The following is a 6,000-nucleotide window of genomic DNA, read 5'->3' on the forward strand; positions in this document are numbered from 1 at the left end:
CATTATTATCCGTACGATTGTTTATCTTGTGAGCAGAACTATAATCTGTATATATGGATATTAAAATTCTAAAATGATTTACATCTGAGAGACAAATTGTTCAAAAATGTACAGAAATCTCCCGGACAATAATAACTTGAAACAACGCACATTTGTCTCCCTCTTTACAATTTTGGTTGGTCACAGCGGCCGAACCATAGAGTCTTGTGGATTGAGGGAAAGTGCATCAGTGAAAGGAGGCGACGTGTAGTGGTGGAGAAACCCCGTTCTGCAGCGCCATCGCATGGCACTACCTTGAATAGCCATTTCATCAGCTGCAACCAGGATACCTCTGGAAAATACTTGCATTTTTTAATATAGCTAAGGACGGGTACTCATGCTCTTGTATGCGGTGCCTTTAAAGGGGAAGCAATTCGAGATATCGCACAGAAATATTAAATCAATGTAAATGTTAGTGTTAGGCAAATGCAATGTTAGCATTCATTTAGAGAGGACAGGAATATAAAAGCAGGGATATAATGCTGAGGCTTCGTAAGGAACTGGTCAGACTGTATTTGGAGTATTGTGGGCAGTTTTAGGTCATAAGATCACGTGATAGAAGCAGAAGTAGGCCATTTGGACCATCAAGTCTACTCCGCCATTCAATCATGGCTGATCTATCTTTCCCTGCGCACCACAATCTACTGCCTATTCCCCATAACCCCTGACACCCATACCACTCAAGAATTCATCTATCTCTGCCTTAAAAATATCAATTGACTTGGCCTCCACAGCCATATATGGCAAATAATTCCACAGATTCACCACCCTCTAACTAAAGAAATTCCTCCTCATGTCCTTCCTAAAGGAATGTCCTTTAATTCTGAGGCTATGACCTCTAGTCCTAGACTCTCCCTCTAGTGGAAACATCGTCTCCACATCAACTCAATCCAAGCCTTTCACTATTCCGTAAGTTTCAATGAGGTCCCCATCAATCTTCTAAAGTCCAGCCAGTACAGGCCCAGTGCTGTCAAACGCTCATCATATGTTAACCAACTCATTCCCAGGATCATTCATGTAAACCTCCTCCTCTGGACCTTCTCCAGAGCCAGCACATCCTTCCTCAGATATGTATTGGCATCAGAGAGGGTTCACTGGAGGTTTACAAGAATTATCCCAGCGATTCATTCAGATCTCCACCCACCCATCACCCAGCAAGATGCAAAATAATTATTAATTAATATTTTTCTTATGTTAAGTTCCTCTTAAATTCTGATCTTTACGGTGATAATGTGATGGGGAAATGATTTGCTCACAACAGCTCCAAGCCAATAATTCAACACGGTTGTGGTATTCAAAGATGTACAAGTTTGTAGGTTAATTGGCTTTGGTAAATTATCCTTAGTGTGTATAAGATAGTGCTAGTGCACAAGGATCGCTGGTCAACGCATACTCCGTGGGCTGAAGGGCTTGATTCCGTGCTGTATATCTAAACTAAATTAAACTAAACTAAAACAAGCCAAGTTAAACTACGATAAGCTAAACTCAACCAAAATAAACTAAAGTAAAGTAAACTGAACAAAATTAAGCAAGGGAAAAAGCCATTTTGCCCAAATGCCCCTGCTGGTGTTTAGCAAGGAAAATTCAATTTATCCAATTTAGCTGCTTTCACCATGCATCCCTTCAAATTATTGGTTTGAAAATGTGGAGCCAGCCAGTGCCAAAGTAGAAAATCCTCACACAAAAATGCAAAAAATTAGCAACATTTGTTGTGGGCTACTCCGTCCACACCAAATCATTTTATTCCAATCTGGATCCAGCTTACACATTCCATGGATATCTTGACACTAAGGTGAGAATGAATTAACAGTGTGCTGTAGCTCATAGAATGGAGTTTGCGCTTTCTCTTACTGTATAGATTTTCTATGGGTATTCTGGTTTCCACCCGATCACAAAGACTTGGGATTTGGGTACTTAATTGGCTCCTGTGAAATGTCACTAGTGTGCCATGAGTTGTAGAATCTGGGGGAGATGATGGGAATGTGAGGAGAATAGATGAAAAATTAGCCAGATTGGGGTGGGTTTTCTCTGTGAACCGGCATGAATTTTACGGTCAAAAATGGACTATGTCTATGTCCTAAGGAAGTACATCTGGAATTAGGGATAATTTTGGGAAAGTATTTATTTCAACTGCATTTGCAACATATTGTTCCATCAAATCATCAAGTTCAGAACTCTTCCTAGATAGTCTCCAAGTAATTTATTGAATCACCAGATTTAAATTGTTTTTTTAAAATCAGGATAGAAACAGGTAATTAAAGAGAAAACACCATGAATATTCAACAGGCCAGGCAGCATTTGCGGAGTTAACTGTTCAGGTTAATACCTATCATCAATCCTGAAGGTAATGGAATGACAATCCTAATTCATATTTCAAGCATCTGAATTAATTTGATTCCAAAATTAATTTAAATTGTCTGTGAGAAAATGCAGTAACAAAGAACTGCAGATGCTGGTTCATATATACAAAACAAGACACATAGTGCTCGACACTGAACATCTTAAATTGTTTAGTAGATTGACTGAGATCATAGTTGCTATAAAACTGGTGAAAGTCATACCCTTATCTTTATTGCTTTATACAGTTCAATATTCACTACAGATTTTCTCTTGTCAAATTTTTACATGGTTTACACAGTAATCTTACTTCATCCGCAAGCGGTGGTGGATTCAGTCAGTGAATTAAAAGCACATATGCTTAAACTGCACATCAGAGATTTGTGAACTCAATTAAAGCTGCTGTTCTCGTGATGAGGGAGTACAGTACAGGTATTTCAAAACTGATATATTTTGAGTGAAAGATGAAATAGTGGTCCTCCTCAGGTGAATGTTCAGCTTACAGTTACATATCTAAAATAGAGTGTGCAGCTCTGCAGATATTCAGGCATTCGCCCAGACAGCAATCCGGAAACAGGTTGTCATGTAATTCTAATTGGTCGATTACATTTATTAATGGTGATTGTTTGGAATTTCGCAGAAAACCAAAAGGCAATGAACAAATGCAACAAATCTGAATTTTACAAAATGATGCTGAGATTATGATATGATATGTGCAACAGTGTAAAAATAAAGGTTTAGACAGGTTTATTATTGTCACATGTATCATAATACAGTGGAAAGTTTTATTTGCATACTCTTCAATCAAATCAGATAACATTGTACATGAATACAAGCAGCAACACAGTGTGCTCAATGGCACAGTGATGGTTGTGGTATGTAGTTCTCGATAGGTAGCGTCTGACGAAGGGTCATCACCTATTATTTTTCTCCAGAGATGCTGCCTGACCCGCTGAGTTACTCCAGCGTTTTGTTTCTATCTATAGATAGGTAGTGTTCCCTTTCATCGGAAATTGTTTGAAATGGTTTAACGATAGAGGACCACATGGGTATTGGAATTCCCCATCCCAGATGTTGTGTGGAAAGACTAACTGATGTATAGGAAAGGTTGGAGATAAACCAAGGGTGACTGGATGGATGAAATGAACAATTGAACAATAAATGCCACTGCACTCATCCATGATCAGGAGTGGCAGCTTGTATCTTAAAACAAAGTAGGAATCAAATAATGCTTTCAGAGTGAGTTTCTTTATTTCCATCCTGTTGAAATGACCAATGGGAATTGAGAAAACTCTTTCACTTGCCTGGCCAACCAGAAACGTTATCAGCCAAATATGTAAGGACATTCACTGGGCTGTTCTCAGCAATGAAATTCATTCCACAGAATTAATTGGCAAAATTGGCTGAAATGTTTTCATAAATAAACATAATTGTACTGCTCAAGAGATTTCTTGTGTTGGTAAATCCCTATATAGTAGCAAACTCCATTCAGAGGGACACATGCCACAAATTTCATACAAATATGCCAAAAATATGAACACGGATTACAGAGTTGAATTATAGTATTTAAACAATACTTTTGGCCCACAGTGCATTTTGCTCAGCCATTTAAAACCTCAACTGAAACTTTAGCTGTAACTGAATTGTCTCTCGACCAGCCTAGACTTGAAAACCATCCTGCACTTGATGGTTGTGCATTGTCTAAAATCATTGATGGCTATTCAGCTAACAAGGCACTAATCGCTGAAATTTCCTCCTTAAATATTTCCAATGTTTACCTATCAACAGTTCAATGGTTCAATTATATTTTATTTGTAACTAGACCAAGTGCAAACCCGTTGGGTCTGTTCCCGCAACGCGCGGTTGCGAGGGGAGGGGGCGGCCTGAGGCGTCACACACACAATAACTAACCTCTCACACACAGACACACTAACCACCCAAGATGTTGTTGTTGGACATGGGGTGAAATGGAATGGGCATGATAAAACCCAACTCACATCACCTGTGTGAGCAGACTGGAACTGAATATCAAGGGTGGGAGGATACAGCGAGGAGCACATTGTTCACTCTTCGGCGTCTAAGGCGCTTCCAGTGCCATATTCGTCTAAATCTACAAATGGTGAAAAATGCAGACAGCTGAAATGAGTTTAAGGCTATTTATGCTGCAAATCAAAGGTAGAGTCACACAACATGGAAACAGGCCCTTCGGCCCAATTTGCCCATGCTGTTCAAGATGCCTAATCTAATCATCATCTCATAAAACACTTCACCTAGTTTAATCTTTGGTCCATATGCCTCTAAACGTTTCCTATTCAAGCACCTGTCCTAATGTATTTTAAATATGATTATAGTACCTGCCTCAATTACCTCCTCTGGCAGCTCATTCCACATTCTCACCACCCTCTGAAAAATCCTTTGCACATTGTAAGACCCTAAGGTGCTGAAAGGTATTGTTTTTCATGCCTGACATTGAATCAGCCCTTTGCTTGTATTCAGTAACTTAATTAGGACCCGATAAACTATCATTATTAGCTGTGATTTAAAAGTCCCTATTAAAATTAATGATTTTACATTAAAATACATTAAAATAAACCATTCTTAAAAATGTTGTGCTTTGAAAATGTTTAATTGGGAACAACATTTTTATCTCTATATTTTATAATGTTGAAAAATAATTACTTGAAACCATGTGGAAACATGACAATATGCATCCACATTGATTCTGGCCCGCAATGTGTGCTTTTCTGCAATTGAGCCGTTTGCCTTTAAGTTTCCCTCATCAAATTTAATGGCCAAAAGATATAGGCTCAATGTAGGGACGGTGAGAAGAGGGTGAGGGCAGATGGTTATGTGATTTCTGAAGATGTAACAGAGACACCAATGTAAAATAATCTCTCAAATCAATAAAATTCTACTGATCCAATATACCAAAACCTATCTGCAGTATATGTACACGTGTACTATTTGGTTTGACAGCTAACTGAAAGGCTGTGTAAATAGAGAAACAAATGGAATAAAGAACTGCGAGGCAACTGTCAAATGGAAAGCCCTGTCTTTGGGTGAGAGCTACACAGCTGTAAGACTTACCAATGAATGGCAAAAAAAACAAAATGTTGGAGGACTCAGCAGGTCCGGCAGCATCTGTGGGGGAAAACAGACAGAGAGCTTTTCAGGTCGACAACCTAGTACCTCAAGCAGTTTATCTTTTGCTCAAGATGCTAGCATCTGCAGTCTCATCAGTAAACTGTTTTGTTTAAGAACTATCTAAACTGATCGGCACAATGGCACAGCCAGTAGGGTTGCTGCCTCACAGCACTAGAGACCTGGGTTTGATCCTGACCTTGGGTGCAGTCAGATTGGAGTTTGCACGTTCTCCCAGTGACCAAATGGGTTTCATCCAGCGCCCCCAGTTTCATCCCACACCACAAAGATGTGCGGGTTTGTAGGTTAATTGGCCTCTGTAAATTGCCCCCGTATGTATAAGGAGTGGTTGAGGAGGTGCAATAACATAAAACTAGTGTGAATCTGTGATTGCAGCTTTGTTACAAAACCCACCAACGGGGGGGGGGGGTGATGAAGAAAATTAATTTGCGCTTCCGTTCCCGGGTTGTTGTCTTTTTTAAT

This window comes from Leucoraja erinacea, chromosome 17, assembly GCF_028641065.1.
Source record: "Leucoraja erinacea ecotype New England chromosome 17, Leri_hhj_1, whole genome shotgun sequence".
Classification (NCBI taxonomy): domain Eukaryota; kingdom Metazoa; phylum Chordata; class Chondrichthyes; order Rajiformes; family Rajidae; genus Leucoraja; species Leucoraja erinaceus.